At 39.2% G+C, this 25,004-nt stretch overlaps 1 pseudogene; it reads right to left on the reverse strand.

Annotated features, from left to right (window-relative positions):
- Positions 1-21,225: 21,225 nt before the first annotated feature.
- Positions 21,226-24,495, reverse strand: LOC132639245 (putative late blight resistance protein homolog R1A-10; annotated as a pseudogene).
- Positions 24,496-25,004: the final 509 nt, after the last annotated feature.

The following is a 25,004-nucleotide window of genomic DNA, read 5'->3' on the forward strand; positions in this document are numbered from 1 at the left end:
CAGCATAAAGGCGTTCAAAAGCTGCCGTTTTTGCCGTCGCAACCGCCAACTTCGCCTCCTTCCTCGCCATCTTATAAAGTTCCCTATTCGTCCACTGCTCCACCTCATCCTTGCTTTCTATCAACTTCGCATACGCCACCTTCTTTGCTTCCACCTTCCCTTGAACTTCTCCATTCCACCACCAGTACCCTCGATGCTGGCCACGACTACCTGTCGAGACCCCCAACACTTCCCTTGCTATCGCCCTAATGCAACTAGCCGTCCTATCCCACATACTTGTCGCATCCCCACTACTATCCCAGGCCCCCATAACCTTCAGTTTCTCTCCCATCACCACGACACTAGTCATGGTCAAACTCCCACATCTGATCCTAGGTCGGTCATCCACGACCCTCTTCTTCCTCGTCATCTTGATCCCTAAATTCATCACCAAGAGCTTATGTCGGGTTGTAAGATAGTCGCTCGGAATGACCTTACAGTCTTTGCACAGACCTTTATCGTCCTTCCTAAGGAGTAAAAAGTCTATTTGGGTCTTAGCCACTGAACTACGGAAGGTTACTGTTATATCCCGTATTTTTGTACATTGGGGTATTTTAAACTAAACACGACAAGTTAGAGACAAGACTATTTTAGGGTACGAGGTAGAGACTTTTAACCTCCGATTTTTGTTTTAGTGTACAAGTTGCTTATAAATTTTATTTGGTGTAGAAATATTATTGGAGATTAGGGATTAATTAACCATGATTAGATTATTAAGTGGGATTAAAATTTAATCACATCATTAATTAAGCCATAAGTGGCCGTGTGGGCCCCACCCGTGAGTTGGCCAAATGTTATTGGCTTAAACATTGGGTGGGACACATGTCCAACCCATGGACTGCATATATATATCAAAATGCTGATTCATTAATCAACTAACCAAGTCATATTCTATCTTCCAACTTAAGAAAAGATAGAGATAGAAAGAGAGCATGGCTCTCGGCCATGGCTAAGATTTTTGCAAGCTTGTGATCTTGATTAAAAAATAAATTTTCCAAGCAATTCAACTCCTTTGAAGGTATATAATAACGTGGAGCATTCATTGGAATAGCAAGAACAAGTGTTAAAAATTCAAGACATAAATTGGAGGTTCTAGCTTATTGAAGGATTAAGTGTCAAGGTAAGAATTGATCACTTTTCATATGTTTTATGGTGAGTTGGATGCATTGTGAATATGTATAAATGTGAATTTAATGTATAAGAATTATGCATGTTGGTATTAGAATGTTGTTGATGAAGTTTAAAGTGAGTCGTGTGATAAGCTTATATGGAGCAATGCTTAATCTTCTTTTACATGTGTTGTGGATGGTTTGAACGTGTGGTAATGTGTGGAAATGAATAAAAATCATGGGATTTTGTATGTTTGTATTGAAGCCGTGTAGGGGTTGGTTTAGAAGAAATTGGTGAATTGATTTATTTGATGTTTGATCGATTGTTGTTGTGGACGTTATGGTGAAGATGAAGTTTAATGATTCAATTGAAGTTGTAATTGTTTGTGGGCTGTTGTAGGAGTTAGTATGATGTTAATATAGTTTCTTATATTTGTACAAATAAGGTTGCTAGACGTGTGGTTGTTGGTAGGATTGGTGAATTGAAAGAAAAGAATGTGTTGTTGTTATTCTTGTAAAACTTGATAGATGTATGTTGAACACAAGGAATTGTAAATGGTGATGCTATGTTGCTGTTTTGGCTGTGAGTAGGAGCTGTTTTTGATTAGGAATGATAGTTAATCTTAAGTCGCGTTATAGTTGTTGTTATCCCGAATTATATGGCGAAAGGATTAGAAAGTTAAAGTTGAAGTTGTGTTAATACGAACATATTGCCGTTCTTGTTGAGTTGAAGGAATTGGAAATATAACTGTGCCATATATTGTTATTGGTATTTTTGTGTCTACAGGAAAACAATTGGAAATTTGGGATAGGTGAACATATAGGGGAAATGCTGCCGAATTTTCGCTAGAATTTTTGATAATAGAAAACTTAAGCGAGAATATATATAGACTGAAATGTAGGTCCTATAAAAGAGTGAACTATGGACTTGCGAATTAGAAAATGTAGTTACTAACGATAACGTCACTTTTACATAAATAGGCGAAAAAAGCGACGAGGCAAAAAGGATTCACGAATAGTCGCCAACAGGTATGTAAAGCCTATCCCTTCTTTCTTTTGGCATGTCCTAGATGTAAGTAAGATATAATATGAGCCTTGGGGTAATTCTACTCACTAGTTCCAAGCATGACTCATGACTTTTATTTGTTCTTGATGTTAGAACTTTCAGGATAGTCGAGCTATTGTCTCGAGTCTATTATATGATTGACTAATATATGATGCATAGGAGTTTCTATTCTTAAAGAATTCCATAATTAGAGGTGTCCTTGACTTTCACAAGCTATCTCATGTTAATTGGATACATGTATATGATCCCTGAAACGTTCTTTGTTATAGTTCGTAACGACAATTAAAAAGAACTTAATATGATTGTTATCCTGATACTTGAGGGTTGGATAGTTTACTTATCTATTGAGTCTCAAAAGATGATTTGTATGTATATGGTTTCTTATCACTCTGCTCGTGCTTACTGTTACATCCTTCACTGAGTCCCGGGCCAGGACATGTTTTCGTGCGCACATCCACTGCATTATTCACCGAGTCCCTCACTAGAGGGCCGGGACACGATACATATATATATATATATATATATATATATATATGTTACACTCCATAATAATCCGTGCTACTTGTATTAAAACAAGAAAGAATGAGTTAAGAAGGTTCAAGGAAAGTTAATCGAGTTAGTAAGAATATCGTTATATATATATGGTTTCCTTAAGTATCCCAAGGTGACACGGTTACCTAAAGAATTTGAAATCGCGCTATGAGTATGTATATTAAGTAATACAAGTGACCTTTTAAAGTATTTGAGATTATTAGTAATGATATAGAGGATGGACAAAAGATATGAATATACTTTTGCGATTGGAGTTTCGTTAAAGCTTTGTGAGTTCTCTAGTTATGTTTAAGGTTATTGTGATTCTCCGAACCCTTTCGAGACGTGTATATGGATTTTTATGGATGTATATGAGTGTATATGTATGTATAATAGGTTACATGAGGTTGGAAGAGGATTAGAAGTTAAACGAAATGAATCGGAACAACTTCAATAAAATCTCGGACCAGATTTTTAGCCCATATTGTTGGAGGCATATCTCCTTGTATATGAGGAGTTTTAAGGTGTTTCAAAAGCCTAAAATTAATTTCATCGAGTCTAGTTTGCAACGCAACAAACCTCTTGTCAAAATAATATCGGGATAAGGAGATATGTATGATGCAAGTTGGATTATTAAGTGGGGATTAAGACTTAAATGTTCACAAATTTTGCACTAGTGGCCGTGTAGGGTCCACTAGCACATAACAAAAATCAGATTTTTAGCCATGCTTAGTTGGGGGAACGTGTATGACTATATTGGGCAGCAAAATGGTCTCCTTGTTGACCAAAAGTTGCATGCCAACTCATTTCCCAACTAGACAAAGTGAACTTAGAGAGAGAGGCTCTCATCTTCACCAAGTGAAGGAGAGAGAGAGCCACGGCCAGCCATGGAAGTTCCACCACCATTGCACGGCCAGCCCTTATATTTTTCTCTTACCAATAAGTCCCTAAAGTGTTCTACATATTCACCATTAATTTTCAAGTGAAGGAGAAACCATAAACATGCCATACAAGCTCCTATAGCTCACGGCCAGATTTGGGTTCTTCAAGTAGATTCAAAAAATATATTTTCTTCAAGTGTTTCAACACTTATCAAGGTGTATTGCAACGTGGAGTATCCATTGGAGCAACAAGAACAAATATTAGTTCATTTCACAAGATTCTAGCAAAGTTAAGAAGCCAACTTGATCAGGTAAGAGTTGATCATTTTCTATGTGTTTGATGATGAAGTTGAACCGTGTGGACTGTTTTAGGATGAATTTTGAGGTGTTGTGAATATGTAAATGTACATTGCATGTATGAAATTATGAATGTTGGTGTTGAAATATGGTTATAGCCGAAGGGGCTGTTTTAGAGGTGAAGTTGTGTTGATATGAACATGTTGTTGTTTTGTTGAAGTATGGCCGTGTAGTGGACTGTTTTTGTGGAAAATAGTGAACTGATTTTACTTGGTATTTTGATGGTTGTTGTCATGAATTTTATGATGGGAATGAATTGAATATGTTGTAGTATGGATAAATGAATGAAAAGCATGAAGTTATTGTGGTTGTGTTGAAGCCGTGTAGGGGGCTGTTTTAGGAGAAGTTATGGACTGTTTTGTGCCATATTTTGATTGTTGTTGTTATGGACATTGTAGTGTATTGTATGCATGTTGAATATGTGAATTAAGGTGCTAAAGAAATGAATTATGTTGAAGCATACAAGCAGTCCAAAACAGTGGACTGTTTTAGTGCTAGAGGTGAAATTGTATGTGTTGAGTGTTGATTCTTATTATGATCGTTTAGTGGAAGTGAAGCATAATGATTCAAGTTGAAATTGAGATGAATTGTGAGCTGTTGTAAGAATGGAAATGATGCTAAAACAGTTCCAAAAATCATGAAAGTAATGTCATTAAACATGTTGTTGTCGTTGTAAGGTTTTAGTGTCGACAATGTAGCTATTTGCGTACGAATTTGGTGATATATTTATCGTGTGACTGCTGGTCGTATTTTACTAAAATTATATGAAATGAAGACATGAAATAATGTGTAAGAATCATATGTGGTTTGCTTGGTATGTTCGTAAACGTTCGCAAGAATTCCGGGCACCTTTATGTTGTTGGTTAGGGACTGTTTTGGGCGTGTTGTTGGTTAGGGACTGTTTTGGACGTGTTGTGGTTAGGAACTGTTTTGGACATGTTGTCTTCTTTAAATTGGAAATACTAATGATAGTTAAGAATATATATTGTATTTACGTTGTTTGGGTTGTTGTAAAGTTGCTACACGAAAACGTTAAGGCTACGGATTATTAGGAGTAACTTGAGAATGTAGTAGCCGTATGTGAATCGATATGGAATGTTGTATTTGGAATGTTATGTGGGCTGTCCGGATTGGTATTGAGCATATGATTATTGATGTTGGATCGGTTGTATGTAGTTGGTTTGAATGCGAACGAAACGTCGTCTAAATGTTTGAAAGGGATTGTTGACGTTAAAGTACGTATTGAATTCCCTCGTAGACTAATTGTAGCTCTTGATATCTTGATATAGGATAAGTGTTTTTGGGCAGCAAGTACAAGTTATAATACGACTAAACGCTAAAGGTATGTAAAGCCTATTCCTTCTTTCTTTTGGCATGTCCTAGACGTAAGTATGAAATGGTATGAACCTTGGGGTAAATTCTATTCTCTAGTTCCATGCATGACTTATGATTCTATATTTCCTTAATGCTATTGTCACGAGCCTACTATATGATTGACTAATGAATGATGTATAGAAGTTCCTACTCTTAAAAGAATGGCATGAATAGAAGCATACTTGACTTTCAAAAACTACATCATGGAAATTGATACATGTACATGAAAGCTGAAACGTTCCTTGCTATGGCTTGTAATGAGAGTTGAAAAGAATTGAATATGATTATTATCCTAATACTTTAGAGCTGGTTAGTTGCTTATCTATTGAGTCTCAAAAGATGAATTGCATATATGTGGTTGCTTATTATTCTGCTCGTGCTTACCGCTATATCCTTCACTGAGTCTCGGGCCAGGACACGTTTTCGTGCGCATTGTTACTATATTAATTACCGAGTCCCTCACTAGAGGGCCGGGACACGTTATATATATATGATGATATGATGATGTGATTATATGATGATATGATGATATGGAGATGGTGGCCAGGAGGGCATATTCCTTATTACCGAGTCCCTCAGGAAAGGGTCGGGACACGTCTATGTTTATGTTTATGATGCTATGATTATAATTACTGAGTCCCTCATTAAAGGGCCGGGACACGTTATATATGTTATATACAGAATGATTATGCACCTTTGATTACAAAACACTATATTGACATTGATATGAGAACGAGACAGATGAAATATGTTCAAAGGCAAGTTTTATGAAATTCTGTTTGTTGCATTGAGTCCTATACACCTTGTTTCAGTATGAGTCTATTACTATGTTTCATGCTTTACATGCTCAGTACATATTCCGTACTGACCCCCTTTCTTCGGGGGGCTGCGTTCATGCCCGCAGGTACAGACGCTCGTTTTGGAGATCCGCCAGCTTAGGATACCTATTCAGCTATTTTGGACTGCTCCTTTGTTCCGGAGCCTAGCTTGTGGTATAACTCCCTTTTGTTGTATCTATAAGTGTTTATTCGGGGTACGGCGGGGCCCTGTCCCGTCATATGATACTGTCATTACTCTTAGAGGTCTGTGGACATCTGTGTGGGTCTGTATATAGCTGTTGTTGCGTTGTATGAACATTACTTATGTTTGGGGCGTACCCATTCGTGATGGCATCCTTGTCGGCTTGCATATGTATGTATGTTTGGAATGTTGCGTGTAGTGGCAGCCTTGTCGGCTTGCGTATATATATATATATATATATATATATATATATATATATATATATATATATATATATATATATATATATGTTGTTGTTGAAAAGTTTTAACTCCTCAGAAGACATGTGCATATGACATACAGAATTGTGACAACTTTAGAATAACGTCCTGTCTTTTCTAAACAAACAAGTTCATGACATGCTAGTTATAAATGATTACAGTTAACAGGCAATATGAGTGTCCAAATCGGGCACTAGTCACGGCCTACGGGGTTGGGTCGTGACAATATATATATGATGATATGATGACATGATGATATGGGGATGGCGGCCAGGATGGCATTTGATCATTTTATTCACCGAGTCCCTCACTAGAGGGCCGGGACACGTTATATGTACATGTATATGATGATTTTATTTACCGAACCCCTCACTAGAGGGCCGGGACACGTTATATATATGCTTATGTACAATATAATTATCTAGTCATGTTATTAAGTCCTATAATGGTGTGAGTATGATGTTGACACATATGATTTATGTTCAAAGACAAGTCTTATGGTTTTCTGGTTGTTGCACTGGGTCCTACACTCTTGTCTCAGTATGATCCTATTTACTATATTTCATGCTTTACATGCTCAGTACATATTCCGTACTGACCCCCTTTCTTCGGGGGGCTGCGTTTCATGCCCGCAGGTACAGACGCTCACGTTGGTGATCCGCCGGCCTAGGATATCTATTCAGCTATCTCGGAGTGCTCCCTTGTTCCGGAGCCTAGCTTTGTGGTACAGGTCCCTTTATGTTGTGTATATGTGTTTGCTCAGGGTACGGCGGGGCCCTGTCCCGTCATATGATACTGTTGTTACTCTTAGAGGTCTGTGGACACATGTGTGGGTCTGTATATAGTTGTCGTTTTGTTGTGTAGACATGACTTATGTTTGGGGCGTACCCATTCGTTGTGGCAGCCTTGTCGGCTTACGTATATATATATGTTTGGGATGTTGTGTGTAGTGGCAGCCTTGTCGGCTTGCGTAGATATATATTTGTTGTGGAAACTGTATATTATGATAGCCTTGTTGGCTTGTGTGTAGCTGGGACGTTCCCTTATATATGACAGCCTTGCCGGCTTATGTGCGATATAATCTGTTGAAAGTTGTAACTCCTCAGGAGACAGGTGGCTATGACATGCATATATGCGACAGCTTTAAAGTAACGTCTTGTCTTTCTATATATATAAGTTCTTGTTATGCTAGCCGTAGATGATTATAGTTAACAGGTGTATACGAGTGTCCAGCTCGGGCGCTAGTCACGGCCTACGGGGTTGGGTCGTGACAAAAGTGGTATCAGAACGGTTCATCCTCGGAGTGTCTACAGACCGTGTCTAGTAGAGTCTTGTTTATCGATGTGTTGTGCACCACATTTATAAACAGGAAGCTACAGGACATTTAGGATGTCATCTTTCCTTCTTATCCTAGATCGTGCGATAGAGCTGTATTATCAGGACAATTCCTCCCTACGGATTGTTATGTTTACAGCAATGCCTCCAAAGAAGGCGACAGCTGCCCAGAAGGGCAAGTCAGTAGCTGGAGAGACCAGTCAGACTCGGAGGATTACTAGGGCTTATGCCCAATCTGCGCCTGAGATTAGGCTCCAGTCAGCGAGCTCCGCTACATCACCACTACCAGAGGAGCCTAGGGCAGCAGCAGCTGCAGATCAGGGGACGGCTCCACCACCAGTTCCTGAGGTTCCAGCACCCGAGCCTCCAGCTCCCCAGCCAGGGGCGGAGGATAGGGCTATGAGGGACGCAGTCCAATTATTGACCAGGTTAGTGTCGGGGCAGGCTCGCAGACACGGATTTAGAGGTGATTATGCGGACAAACATGATAGTTTGAGGGTCCGTGATTTCTTGACTTGTAACCCCCAGAGTTCTATGGGTCAAAGCCCGCAGAGGATCCACAGGATTTTATTCGACAGATGCTGCGTACGTTGCGGATAATTAGAGCTTCCGATACTGAGTCGGTTGAATTGGCTTCATATCGGTTGCGTGATGTAGCGGTTAATTGGTATGAGTCCTGGGAGTTCTAGGGGTGAGGATGCTCCTCCAGCAGTATGGGACGAGTTCGTGGAGGCCTTTCTGGGCCATTTTCTTCCTCCGGAGATGAGGCGAGCCAGAGTTGACAGATTCCTGCACCTGAGGCAGAATGGCAGGAGTGTTCGAGATTATAGTCTCGAATTTGATTCGTTGGCTAGGTATGCGCCGACTATTGTAGCTGACATGGCTGATAGGGCGCATCGTTATGTGATGGGGCTCGATCGTTACTTGATTGATAACTGCATGGCAATGGCTTCTCAGCCCGGTATGGATATTGCTCGAGTGCAGGCATATGCACAGGGAGTAGAGGACCGACATAGAGGACGTCAGCCTGATAGAGATCATGATAGAGGTCAGCATAAGAGGGATAGATCAGCTGGGTATTCTGGCGAGTTTCGAGGCGGGCAGCCCCAGCAGCAGTGTAGTAGATATCCTTCTCAGCCAGCACGGAGTGCACCCCCACGATTCACTGGTAGGAGGTTTGATAGCACGGGGTATTCAGGAGCTGGTCAAAGCTCCATGACTTCAGGTTTCCAGATGCACAGGAATTCAGGCCAGACGAGGCCATCCATACCTCAATGCTCTCGATGTGGCAGGCGCCATTCGGGGGAATGCCGTCGCATTACTGGTGCTTGTTTTTCTTGCGGCCGTCAAGGCCATACTATGAGGAAGTGTCGATTTGGGGGTGGTGCAGGTGGCGCAGCTCAGCCTACTGGATCAGTTGCTGGTTCATCTTCTTCGGTGGCTATGCGCCCTATGGGGCAAGGTATTCCGACACCAGCAGGTCGTGGCGGAGTTTCCAGTTCTAGCGGTCCTTCGAACCGCATATATGCTTTAGCTAGCAGATAGGATCAGGAGGCGTCGCCAAATGTGGTTACAGGTATACTATCGATTTTCTCCCGAGATGTATATGCATTGATAGACCCAGGCTCCACATTATCATACATTTCTCCCTTTGTTGCTAGTAAAATTGGGATAAAACCTGACTTTATAGAATCATTCAAGGTAGCTACACCAGTAGGGGATTCTGTTATAGCAAAACAAGTGTATAGAAATTGTTCGGTGATCACATATAATCGTTGCACCAAGGCAGATTTGATAGAGTTAGATATGACTGAGTTTGATGTTATTATGGGGGTGGATTGGTTAGCTTCTTGTTATGCTAGCGTTGATTGCAGAGGCAAAGTAGTTCGATTTCAGTTCCCAGGGGAGCCAATTATAGAATGGAGGGGGAATACAGCATCGCCGAGGGGTAAGTTTATTTCATACCTCAAGGCAAGGAAGATGGTTAGAAAGGGCTATATTTATCATCTGGTTCGTGTGCATGACTTGAAAGCAGAAGTACCGACTCTTTAGTTAGTCCCGGTAGTTAATGAATTTCCAGATGAACTTCCAGGCCTTCCTCCTGAGCGTGAGATAGAGTTCACTATAGACGTATTGCCAGACACTCAGCCCATATCTATTCCTCCTTACAGAATGGCACCTGCAGAATTGAAAGAATTGAAGGAGCAACTGAGAGATTTATTAGAGAAGAGCTTCATCAGGCCCAGTGTATCACCTTGGGGAGCACCGATATTATTTGTAAGGAAGAAAGATGGGTCGCTGCGGATGTGTATTGATTATGGGAAGCTGAACAAAGTAACAATAAAGAACAGATATCCCCTCCCCAGGATCGATGATTTATTTGACCAGTTGCAGGGTGCTAAGTGTTTCTCGAAGATAGACTTACGGTCAGGTTATCACCAGGTGCGGGTAAAGGAGGCAGACATTCCGAAGACTGCATTCAGGACCCGATATGGGCATTACGAGTTTAATGTGATGTCCTTTGGGTTGACCAATGCTCCAGCAGTATTTATGGATCTGATGAACCGGGTGTTTAAGCCATTCCTTGACCTGTTCGTGATTGTATTCATTAATGATATTCTAGTCTATTCACGATCAGAAGAAGAGCATGCAGACCACTTGAGGACGGTACTTAGGGTCCTCCAGCACCAGAAATTATATGCTAAGTTCTCTAAATGTGAATTCTGGTTGACTTCAGTAGCATTTCTGGGGCATATTGTTGGAGTTGACGGTATTCGGGTAGACTCGCAGAAGATTGAGGCCGTAAAGACTTGGCCTAGACCCACGACACCTACTGAGGTACGTAGTTTTCTGGGGCTAGCAGGGTACTATAGGAGATTTGTGGAGAAGTTTGCTTCGATTTCAGCGCCTTTAACAAGGCTGACTCAGAAGGCAACTAAGTTCCAGTGGACCGACGCTTGTGAACGAAGCTTCCAATTATTGAAGGACAGGTTGACTACAGCTCCAGTCCTAACTCTTCCTGAGGGGCCAGATGGCTATGTTATTTATTGTGATGCTTCCGGTGTTGGGTTAGGTTGCGTATTGATGCAGCATGGCAGAATTATAGCCTATGCCTCCCGACAGCTCAGGAAGCATGAAAGAAATTATCCCACCCATGATCTAGAGTTGGCAACGGTGATTCATGCTTTGAAGATATGGAGACATTATCTATATGGCGTACATGTTGATATTTATACAGATCATAAGAGTCTCCAGTATATCTTTAAGCAAAAGGAGTTGAATTTGCGGCAAAGGAGATGGCTAGAGTTGCTGAAATACTATGATGTTGATATTCTATACCACCCAGGAAAGACCAATGTTGTAGCAGATGCACTCAGTCGTAAATCTATGGGTAGTTTGGCAGATGTACCACCAGGGCAGAAAGAGATAGTCCATGAGGTTTGTCAGTTAGCTAGTTTGGGAGTTCGTTTGGTTGATTCTGATAATGGTAGAATTTTTGTGTGAGGTGTTGCTGAGTCCTCTATTATAGAAGAGGTAAAGAGACACCAGTATGAGTATCCTATTCTTGTACATTACAGAGATACAACACTTCAGAAGGATGATGTCACGACCCAACCCCGTAGGCCGTGACTAGTGCCCGAGTTGGACACTCATATTATCTATTAACTGTAGTCATTTGCAATTAGCATGTCATGATCTCATTTGTACATAAAAAAAAAATAGGACATTATTTTTAAGCTGTCAAGTTTTGTTTGTCTTAGGCACCTGTCTCCTGAGGAGTTGCACTTTTTAAACAACAACATATATATATATATATATATATATATATATATATATATATATATATATTCCTACGCAAACCGACAAGGCTGCCACGATATACAAAATAACAAACATACATACATATGCAAGCCGACAAGGCTGCCATTACGAATGGGTACGCCCCAAACATAAGTCATAGACGTAAAACGCATCAACAACTACAAACAGACCCACACCGATGTCCACAGACCTCTAAGAGTAATGACTGTATCATATGGCGGGACAGGGCCCCGCCGTACCCGAATAAACACTTATATATACAACAAAGGAAGTTATACCACAAGCTAGGCTCCGGAACAAAGGAGCAGTCCAAAATAGCTGAATAGGTATCCTAAGCCGGCGGATCTCCAAAACGAGCGTCTGTACCTGCGGGCATGAACGCAGCCCCCCGAAGAAAGGGGGTCAGTACGGAATATGTACTGAGCATGTAAAGCTTGAAACATAATAATAGACTTATATTGAGACAAGGTATGTAGGACTCAATGCAACAACCAGAATTTTCATAAAACTTGCCTTTGAACATATTCCATCTATATAATTCTCATATCAATGTCATTATAGAGTTTTGTAATCAAAGCTGCATAATCATTCTGTATATAACATATATATCGTGTCTCGGCCCTTTAATGAGGGACTCGGTAATTATAATCATAGAATCATAAACATAAACATGTACGTGTCCCGGCCCTTTAATGAGGGACTCGGTAATAAGGAATATATGCCCTCCTGGCCGCCATCTCCATATCATAATATCATCACATTATCATATCATCATATCATCATATATATATAACGTGTCCCGGCCCTTTAATGAGGGATTCGGTGAATAATGTAGTAAACATGCGCATGAAAACGTGTCCTGGCCCGGGACTCAGTGAAGGATATAGCGGTAAGCACGAGCAGAATAATGAGCAACCACATATATGCAATTCATCTTTTTAGACTCAATGGATAAGCAACTAACCAGCTCTAAAGTGTCAAAATAATATTCATATTCAGTTCATTTTAAGTCTCATAACAAACTATTACAAGAAACGTTTCAGATTTCATGTACATGTATCACTTTAACATGATGTAGCTTTTAAAAGTCAAGTATGTCTCTAGTTGTGCAATTCTTTAAGAATAGGAACTTTCATGCATTATTCATTAGTCACTCATATTGTAGGCACATGACAACAACCTTTATAAAATATAGAATCATAAGTCATACATGGAACTAGAGAATAGAATTTATCCCAAGGTTCATATCGTTTCATACTTACGTCTAGGACATGCCAAAAGAAAGAAGGAATAGGCTTTACATACCTTTAGCGTTTATTCGTATTATAACTTGTACTTGCTGCCCAAAAACACTTATCCTATATCAAGATATCAAGAGCTACAATTAGTCTACGAGGGAATTCAATACGTACTTTAACGTCAACAATCCCTTTCAAACATTTAGACGACGTTTCGTTCGCATTCAAATCAACTACATACAACCACCCCAACATCAATAATCATATGTTCAATACCAATCCGGACAGCCCACATAACATTCCAAATATCCCACATTCACAACATTCCATAACGATTCACATACGGCTACTACATTCTCAAGTTACTCCTAATAATCCGTAGCCTTAACGTTTTCGTGTAACAACTTTACAACAACCCAAACAACGTAAATACAATATATATTCTTAACTATCATTAGTATTTCCAATTTAAAGAATACAACATGTCCAAAACAGTTCCTAACCACAACACGTCCAAAACAGTCCCTAATCAACAACACGCCTAAAACAGTCCCTAACCAACAACATAAAGGTGCCCAGAATTCTTGCAAACGTTTACGAACATACCAAGCAAACCACATATGATTCTTACACATTATTTCATGTCTTCATTTCATATAATTTCAGTAAAATACGGCCAGCAGTCACACGATAAATATATCACCAAATTCGTACGCAAACAACTACCTTGTTGACACAAAAACCTTACAACGACAACAACATGTTTAATGACATTACTTTCATGATTCTTGGAACTGTTTTAGCATCATTTCCATTCTTACAACAGCCTACAATTCATATCAATTTCAACTTGAATCATTATGCTTCACTTCCACTAAACGTTCATAACAAGAATCAACACTCAACACATACAATTTCACCTCTAGCACTAAAACAGTCCACTGTTTTGGACTGCTTGTATGCTTCAACATAATTCATTTCTTTAGCACCTTAATTCACGTATTTAACATGCATACAATACACCACAATGTCCATAACAACAACAATCAAAATGTGGCACAAAACAGTCCATAATCTCCCCTAAAACAGTCCCTTTACACGGCTTTAACACTAGTCCAACAACTTCATGATTTTCATCCTTTTATCCAAACTACAACACATTCAATCCATTTCCAATACATGTACAAGAAGATTAGACATGATTTCATTAGAGTCTTCAACCCATGGCTCACTTTAATTTTTAGAAAAACAGTCCAATATCCAACATGCCACATCACAAACAAACTTCTACAACCTTTGTTCATTTACTTATGTTGATACATATTCAATTCATCAACAATACAAGCAAAATGAAATCAACCATGACTTCACCAATACTCATGGCTAACTCTCTACTTCAACTACAACAACAATCCAACAACAATCATGCATGAACTATACATTCAAATCGTCATGAAACACAAGAACAATAAGCATTCTTACCTTACAATCTTGTTCTTCACTTTGGATGAATTTTCAACACTATTGAGGTGCTTCACTTCTTGGTTTCGTTTCAACAACTACTACATATTCTTGTACACTAAATGAGGAGTTGATTTGAGGAAGAAAACTAATTTTTTTGGAACAAATTTGGACCTCACTTTCGACTAACTCTAGGTCAAGAGTTTCCTTTTCTCTCTCTATGTGTTCTTAACTTGTAAGTGTTGAAATGGTGTAGTGAGTTGTGGAGTAAATCTGATTTTTCATTATGTGTGTTCCCTACAAGACTTGGACATGTGTACCACACTAATCTTGGGTCAATAACCTTTGACCATGGCACTAATCTAGGCTACACATGGAAAACAATATGGGCAGATTTTGTTTTGGTTCCCAATCCCACTAATGGTTAGTTTAATCCCACTTTTCATTAATATATCAATGCCAAACGAAATTGTAGTTGAATTATGACTTGAAACGAAACCGGAAGTTAAAATATCTACTCCGTATCTTAAAATAGTCTTGTCTTTAACTTGTCACGTTTAGTTTAAAACGTCCCAATATATGAAAATATGGGATATAACAGATGAGACCCCATTTGAGATTGCATCTGACGGAGTACTACAATACAGAGGCAGAATGTGTGTACCTGAGGTTGCAGGGTTACGGCGACAGGTTATGGGGGAGGCACACTATGCTCGTTACTCTGTTCATCCAGGATCAACAAAGATGTATCATGACCTTAGATGTTTGTATTGGTGGGATGGTATGAAAAATGACATAGCAGAGTTCGTTGCCCAGTGTCTGAATTGCCAACAGGTGAAGATCGAGCACCAGAAGCCTGGGGGACTATTACAGGAGATGGAAATTCTGACCTGGAAATGGGAGGTAATCAATATGGACTTCGTCACAGGTTTACCTCGCACTCCGCGGAAATATGACTCGGTCTGGGTCATCGTTGATAGATTGACAAAATCAGCCCACTTCCTTCCAGTCAGGACTACATATTCAGCTGAGGATTATGCCAGATTGTATCTTAAGGAGATAGTGAGACTTCATGGAGTTCCCACAGCTATTATCTCCGATAGGGGAGCCCAGTTTACAGCTAACTTCTGGAGATCCTTCCATGAGGGATTGGGGACACAGGTGAGTCTCAGCATAGCATTTCACCCTCAGACTGACGGACAGGCCGAGCGTACCATCCAGATACTACAAGATATGTTACGATCCTGTGTTATTGATTTCAGAGGTAGCTGGGACGATCACTTGCCACTTATTGAGTTTGCTTATAATAACAGCTACCATTCCAGCATCCAGATGGCACCGTATGAGGCTCTATATGGCAGGAAGTGCAGATCACCTATAGGCTGGTTTGATGTTGGTGAAACTAAGTTGATAGGCCCAGATATGGTTCAGCAAGCTGTCGACAAGGTAAATCTTATTCAGGAGAGATTACTGGCAGCCCAGAGTCTGCAGAAGTCATATGTGGACAATCGACGTCGAAACTTAGAATTTCAGGTTGGTGACTGGGTGTTCTTGAAGGTGTCACCCATGAAGGGTGTTATGAGATTCGGCAGGAAAGGGAAGCTAAGCCCGAGATACATTGGGCCTTATCAGATTGTCCGGAGAGTAGGCCAGGTTACCTACGAAATAGACCTACCATCTGATCTGGAAGCAGTACACCCAGTGTTTCATGTGTCTATGCTTCGCAAATGCATTGGTGACCCCTCCAGGATATTCCCCGTGGATGATATCCAAGTGACAGAGGAGCTATCATACGAGGAGAATCCTATAGCTATACTGGATCGTCAAGTGAGAAGATTGCGTACCAAAGACGTGACTTCCGTTAAAGTATTGCGGCGAAACAATAACAGGGAGGAGGTGACTTGGGAAGCGGAGGAGGAGATGAAGGATAAATATCCTCACTTTTTTCCTATGCCTACAGGTAATCTAAACTCCTCATTGATTATATTGGTTGATATATAAAGTTATATGTGACGACTATGAAAGAAACTCCCCCGAAATACTTATAAGATCCTTAAGACCAATTTAACATTCGAGGACGAATGTTCTAAAGGGGGGAAGGATGTTATATCCCGTATTTTTGTACATTGGGGTATGTTAAACTAAACACGACAAGTTAGAGACAAGACTATTTTAGGGTACGAGGTAGAGACTTTTAACCTCCGAATTTTGTTTGTGTACAAGTTGCTTATAAATTTTATTTGGTGTAGAAATATTATTGGAGATTAGGGATTAATTAACCATTATTAGATTATTAAGTGGGATTAAAATTTAATCACATCATTAATTGAGCCATAAGTGGCCGTGTTGGCCCCACCTGTGAGTTGGCCAAATGTTATTGGCTTAAACATTGGGTGGGACACATGTCCAACCCATGGACTGCATATATATATATATATATATCAAAATGCTGATTCATTAATCAACTAACCAAGCCATATTCTATCTTCCAACTTAAGAAAAGATAGAGATAGAAAGAGAGCATGGCTCTCGGCCATGGCTAAGCTTTTTGCAAGCTTGTGATATTGATTCAAAAATAAATTTTCCAAGCAATTAAACTCCTTTGAAGGTATATAAGAACGTGGAGCATTCATTGGAATAGCAAGAACAAGTGTTAAAAATTCAAGACATAAATTGGAGGTTCTAGCCGATTGAAGGATTAAGTGGCAAGGTAAGAATTGATCACTTTTCATATGTTTTATGGTGAGTTGGATGCATTGTTAATATGTATAAATGTGAATTTAATGTATAAGAATTATTCATGTTGGTATTAGAATGTTGTTGATGAAGTTTAAAGTGAGTCGTGTGATAAGCTTATATGGAGCAATGTTTAATCTTCTTTTACATGTGTTGTGGATGGTTTGAACGTGTGGTAATGTGTCGAAATGAATAAAAATCATGGGATTTTGTATGTTGGTATTGAAGCCGTGTAGGGGCTGGTTTAGAAGAAATTGGTGAATTGATTTATTTGATGTTTGATCGATTGTTGTTGTGGACGTTATGGTGAAGATGAAGTTTAATGATTCAATTGAAGTTGTAATTGTTTGTGGGTTGTTGTAGGAGTTAGTATGATGTTAATATAGTTTCTTATATTTGTACAAATAAGGTTGCTAGATGTGTGGTTGTTGGTAGGATTGGTGAATTGAAAGAAAAGAATGTGTTGTTGTTATTCTTGTAAAACTTGATAGATGTATGTTGAACACAAGGAATTGTAAATGGTGATGCTATGTTGCTGTTTTGGCCGTGAGTAGGAGCTGTTTTTGATTAGGAATGATAGTTAATCTTAAGTCGCGTTATAGTTGTTGTTATCCCGAATTATATGGCGAAAGGATTAGAAAGTTAAAGTTGAAGTTGTGTTAATACGAACATATTGTCGTTCTTGTTGAGTTGAAGGAATTGGAAATATAACTGTGCCATATATTGTTATTGGTATTTTTGTGTCTACAGGAGAATAATTGAAAATTTGGGATAGGTGAACATATAGGGGAAGTGTTGCCGAATTTTCGCTAGAATTTTTGATAATAGAAAACATAAGCGAGAATATATATAGACTGAAATGTAGGTCCTATAAAAGAGTGAACTATGGACTTGCGAATTAGAAAATGTAGTTACTAACGATAACGTCACTTTTACATAAATAGGCGAAAAGAGCGACGAGGCGAAAAGGATTCACGAATAGTCGCCAACAGGTATGTAAAGCCTATCTCTTATTTCTTTTGGCATGTCCTAGATGTAAGTAAGATATAATATGAGCCTTGGGGTAATTCTACTCACTAGTTCCAAGCACGACTCATGACTTTTATTTGTTCTTGATGTTAGAACTTTCAGGATAGTCGAGCTATTGTCTCTAGTATATTATATGATTGACTAATATATGATTTATAGAGTTTCTATTCTTAAAGAATTCCATAATTAGAGGTGTCCTTGACTTTCACAAGCTATCTCATGTTAATTGGATACATGTATATGATCCCTGAAACGTTCTTTGTTATAGTTCGTAACGACAATTAAAAAGAACTTAATATGATTGTTATCCTGATACTTGAGGGCTGGATAGTTTACTTATCTATTGAGTCTCAAAAGATGATTTGTATGTATATGGTTGCTTGTCACTCTACTCGTGCTTACCATTACATCCTTCATTGAGTCCCGGGCCAGGACATGTTTTCGTGCGCAGATCCACTGCATTATTCACCGAGTCCCTCACTAGAGGGTCGGGACACGATATATATATATATATATATATGTATGTATGTATGTATATGATGATATGATGACATGATGATGGCGGCCAGGATGACATTTGATCATTTTATTCACCGAGTCCCTCACTAGAGGGCCGGGACACGTTATATGTACATGTATATGATGATTTTATTTACCGAGCCCTTCACTAGAGGGTCGGGACACGTTATATATATGCTTATGTACAGTATAATTATCTAGTCATGTTATTAAGTCCTATAATGGTGTGAGTATGATGTTGACACATATGATTTATGTTCAAAGGCAAGTCTTATGGTTTTCTGGTTGTTGCACTGGGTCCTACACTCTTGTCTCAGTATGATCCTATTTACTATATTTCATGCTTTACATGCTCAGTACATATTCCGTACTGACCCCATTTCTTCGGGGGGCTGTGTTTCATGCCCGCAGGTACAGACGCTCACTTTGGTGATCCGCCGGCCTAGGATATCTATTCAGCTATCTCGGAGTGCTCCCATGTTCCGGAGCCTAGCTTTGTGGTACAGGTCCCTTTTTGTTGTGTATATGTGTTTGCTCAGGGTACGGCGGGGCCCTGTCCCGTCATATGATACTGTTGTTACTCTTAGAGGTCTGTGGACACATGTGTGGGTCTGTATATAGTTGTCGTTTTGTTGTGTAGACATGACTTATGTTTGGGGCGTACCCATTCGTAGTGGCAGCCTTGTCGGCTTGCGTATATATATATATGTTTGGGATGTTGTGTGTAGTGGCAGCCTTGTCGGCTTGCGTAGATATAAATTTGTTGTGGAAACTGTATATTATGATAGCCTTGTTGGCTTGTGTGTAGCTGGGACGTTCCCTAATATATGACAGCCTTGCCGGCTTATGTGCGATATAATCTGTTGAAAGTTGTAACTCCTCAGGAGACAGGTGGCTATGACATGCATATATGCGACAGCTTTAAAGTAACGTCTTGTCTTTCTTTATATATAAGTTCTTGTTATGCTAGCTGTAGATGATTATAGTTAACAGGTGTATACGAGTTTCCAGCTCGGGCGCTAGTCACGGCCTACGGGTTTGGGTCGTGACAGTTACCAAGTGCTCCTCTTTCTTTGGGAAACTCGAATTGGCTATCACCAACCCGAAAGCTCTTGCAAAATCCAAAAGTGAGACTCCTCCTCCATTCTTGTCCCCGAAGCCAAAGCCTCCATGCACATCATCATAACCTCCCGAAATAGGCCCGATGTGCCCATTGAAATCACCTTCCACGAATAACTTCTCAGTAGGCGGTATGCCTCCCACTAGTTCGTCCAAATCCTCCCAAAAGCGCCTCTTCTCCTCCTCGCCTAAGCCCGCTTGCGGCGCATATGCACTAATAATGTTAAAAGTGAGCCCTTCGACGACCACTTTAATCGACATCATCCTATCAGTGGCTCTCCTAACCTCTACCACCTGGTCCCTTAAATCACTATCTACTAAAATGCCCACCCCCTTTCTATACTTCGACCTACCAGAGAACCACAGCTTATACCCGTCTACCTCTTTAACTCTCCGGAATCTCCTCAAGCTCACATCATCCAAATATTGGGAAAGGATCCCTCTCCATTAACCTTCCATTCAGAAAAAGACAACTCAAGAAATCTTAAAATTTTAAGGTTCTGGAAGGTGACTTCTTCCATGTTCCATTCTTTCCCCTGGATACTTGCGGATGATAGACTCAGGGTTTGAAGGTTGGGGAGTGATCTCCCCATTCTTGATGGTGCATCATAAGTAAGATCAAAGTCAAACGACTGCAATATTTTCAAACTCGAAGGGAAGTGAAAATCACACTCATGATGTGTATGTTCCAAGGACGCAACACAATCAAAATATGCTTCAACCTGTTCAAGTTCATTAAGGACACCCAATCTTGGAAAACAAATCTTCCCTGATAATCAATCACCTCGTTCTTTAATGGTGAATAGAAGTGTTCGAAGATTGGGAAACCTTCTGATAAAGTCCCTTGCATGTTACCCGAAGGAAAGATTGAGCCGATATAATACTCTCAAATTCTCAAAGTTCTCTTCTAACTCTGTTGGTTCGTCGAGAGAACAACTACCCCTCCTGATCGTCACATGTTGTAGCTTTGCAAGACTCCATATGCAAGGTGATAGTACCATGTAATATCCCCGGTTATCCACCACCAGGGTTTCTTGATTCAAGAGGCTTGAAAATGACGGAGGGTGAAATTTTGCCTTCGTCTGTATGCGTAACAACCTCAAATGAACAAGCAAGCCTATTTCATTCAGCAAAGAATCTGTCAACCTTATATTTTGTATACGTTTTAGAAGCCTCAACTGTCTTAAATGAAAGTTGTGGGAAAGATGATAACCCATGTCTACCTTCAAAGAGAGGAGGTATTTAACATAAAGATTTTCTTTACTGGATTGGACGGGACTAAATGAAGCAGATGTTTATCCTTATGAATGGTCATTTGCGTTATCAAATCTAAAGAAGAAGAGGAAGGAGATGGAGGAGGAGGAGCAGAAGACGAAGAAGCAGCAGCAGCACTGAACTTGTGAAATGAAACAACTTTTCCTTTCTAGCTGTTATTGAACAGAAGTTATGCACAAGATCATGAATTTTGCATCTCGGGTCCCAATATCTCTCATGGAAAGCTGTTACCAAGCTATTGGAGATTAACTCATTCACATAAATCTCCAGTACTTCTTCCACACTCTTTATATGGTTTGTTCCACAAGTCTTTCGGCAAACCATAAATCTTTTAGTTCAAGGATGTCGATATTTTCATCCTTGGGATAGCTTGCAAGGTAAATGAAGCACGGCTTTACGTGATCTGGAAAATGGTCATAACTTAATGGTATGACCTTCATCACTTCCTCTTCATCCTTAAAGATAAAGGATTCAAAATTATTTCGAACTTCAAGCCACAAAGCCTCTTTCTTTCCTTTCCTTGCAATGACTCCACCGATCAGATCAAGTACCAAATGAAAGCTATTTTCTTTCCAACATCCTCTAGTTCATCAGGGCAACATTGTTCTCCGAATGCCCTCTTTTCTAATGACTCCCAACTTTCTTCTAGTCTAAGCAATCTAAGGTTAAGAGGATCACTGTGGTGTTTTCCATGCAAAGCCACTTTCTTTTCTCGACTTGTTATGAATTCTCTGCTTCCTTTCTTAAGTTCAGGAAAAGGTCTTGTTAGCTCATCCCATGATGCAGTATATCCCACAAATCATCCAAGACAATAAGATATCTCTTTCCAAACAGTTGTTTCGTAGCTTATCAGCGACATCGTCATCTATCACATCCTCACTGAATCTTTCTTTCAAACCAATAATTTGATCGAAAATTTTCTGCAACAACTTTTTCTCATTATGTTCTCGGTCGACTATGCACCAAGCATGAACATCAAATGATCAACAAGAGACCTATAATTATATACATTGTAAGCCAAAGTAGTTTTTCCAAACACTGGCATACCAACTATGGAAATGGCATCTACCTCAGCTGGTCTACTGATGAGCTTCCTAATTATCCACTCTGTCTCCTCTTCAAAGCCTGCACTTATTTGACCAAATGTCGATGACTTGCTAATTTCAATTGGCTTGTTGGGAGAGTTTACTACAACGAGGCCATCGTTCTTGGGGATCGTTTGTAGTACCTCATCTTTGATAAGGTTGATCTTCTCTACGGTATCAGGAAGTAAGAAGACAAGTGGCACAAGACCATGATCTCTGCAAGAATTGAATTAATGGCATGTTCCGCCTCATATGCCACATCTAGAACACAAGTACAAAGATCTCTACTCAATTCTTGCTCAACATTCCCAAAGAACGATCTTATGAATCCTAACCCTTCTTTCACCAATACAATTTCTTCCTTTATCAAAGCAACTGAGTAAGCATTGGAATTGTGCTAGTCTTTTAAGTTTATAAGTAGAAGAGTCAAGCAGAGTGGTCCATCACTCATGGGGAAGCAGAGCTGAGATGAGTCTGCAGGGGCTTTTACGAAAACATGCTTCAGATCTTTCTTCGGGAGTTCAATATTTTCCGGCAAGTCTAGACTTGCACAGCTTGTTTCACTCATATTCTCTTCATTCCTTGAGTTCTCTTCTAAGTTACGAACACGATTGGACACCTTCCTGGTAAGTGCTCCAACGTGTGTCAAGAGAACAAACAATTTGTGACGATGAATAATGTCCTTGAGCACATCAGTAAGAATACTCAATAGGAACTCTATCATGACATGAATGTTTCGAGCTGAAGTGCTAGGAGTAATAGAATTAATCATGTGCGCTTGTAGATGAATCAAATATTCTCTAAGAATGCCTGGAGAGGCTTCTAGGAGCTGCTTAGTGAAGCGTCCAACTCCTTCTGACTTTGAAGCTTTCAAATTTGTGGAACATATGTGCATAACTTCCAGTTCAACAGGAATAATCCTCACAAGTAAATGAGCTAGCATGGAATTGACTTCACGGAGTATTTCATCAGAATCATTTGTTCATCAGAACAATATGTTTCATCAGAATCACCTGTTTAATCTTTTTTATCAAGTTGAAGAGACAAAAGGTCAAGACAAAACAGCCCTACTCTCTCCGCCATAAGTTGGAACTGAGGTAAGGCATATTCAATTATCTCATACTCAACACAACAATTTACTTTCAACCCATGGAAATCTCTTAAATTGCCACATACATTCTGAAGACGCTCATATTGAGTCATTGATGGGAAAACCAACTCAGCACAACACTTGGGTAGTTATCGGAGATACACGAGGATGGCATCCAAAACTTAAACCAGATGATCCTTGGCCATGGTCACCCTCGATACAAAATAACTATGTGAGCTAATATAACTTTTGATGTTTTTTCAGGAGGCGAGGAAAAGCATGATCCATCCTTTAATTTAAGCAACATTTCATCTCCAGATGAAAAAGTGAATCATGAAACTCATATGATATGCAAGACAGTTCGGCTTCAAAACCATCCGAAGCAAAATAACAAAGCTGAAAAAATGCCGACATAAATGTCATCTCCGATCCAGCTCTTCAATTCGATCCATGTCATCAAGAGCAATTTGAACACGTCCATTATTTAACCTCTCTATGAATTCTCGAAGATTGACATTGTCCTTGCAAAGTACAGCAGATGATACCTGCAAAAAGACCAAAAGTTGTTTCAATATATATATATATATATATATATATATATATATATATTTTTTTTATTTTTTTTTTTTAACCATGACAATTGACAATTGTATTCTACTCCCTCCGTTCACTTTTACTTTGTCACATTTCGCTTCTCTAGAGTCAAAACAACATGGACTTTGACCAACATTTTTAGATTTATTTTTTTAAGAATTGCAACTTATAATATTTTTTTGTATGGTTTTTTACATCTAGATTTTAATTTTAAAATATTAAATTAATCTATTTCAATTAGCTCAGAAGATTAGTCAAATTGACTCTCGAGAAGCGAAACGTGAAAAGTAAATGGAGAAAGTACATTAACTGGCAGCTAACACAAGTGTAGAGGACTTTCTCCAAAATAGCCTAATAGAGGAGGATGGCATCCAAAAGTTCAACCAAATGATCCTCTGACATAGTGACACTTGATACAGAATATCTATATGAGCTAATATAACTTTCGATATTTTCCAGGAGGCTAGGATTCTCTAATTTAACCAGCATGTCATTGCCACTCTGATGAAGAAGTAACTGAGCCAGATCATGAATCACATACGATATGCAAGACATTTCGGCATGACAACCTTCCAAAATGAAATAATAAAGATGAAAAACGCGGAGACAAATATCAGGAGTCCGGAGCCAACCATTAGCCCAAAATAAGCTGCCTTTTTTTTTAATACCACAATAGGTATTTCGTTACCCAACAACATTGTTCCTGTGCCTCACTGATAACTTTCATTTCGCTACAAGTGTAGCGAAATGCAACAAATATATCTTTTTTATTATTTTTTTTTTGCATTTCGTGAATCTTAGAACAAAATAGGTATTTTTTTTTATATTTCGTGAATTTGAACGAAACTGATTTAATTTTTTTTTTTTTTTTTGCATTTCGTGAATTAATTCACGAAATATAAATGATTTTTTTTTGTATTTCGTGAATTAATTCACGAAATATAACTGTTTTTTTTTTTTTTTTTGCATTTCGTGAATTAATTCACGAAATATAAATGATTTTTTTTTTGTATTTCGTGAATAAAAAAAAGAAATATGGAAAATATAATTTTTTTTTAATTTCG

This window comes from Lycium barbarum, chromosome 5, assembly GCF_019175385.1.
Source record: "Lycium barbarum isolate Lr01 chromosome 5, ASM1917538v2, whole genome shotgun sequence".
NCBI lineage: Eukaryota > Viridiplantae > Streptophyta > Magnoliopsida > Solanales > Solanaceae > Lycium > Lycium barbarum.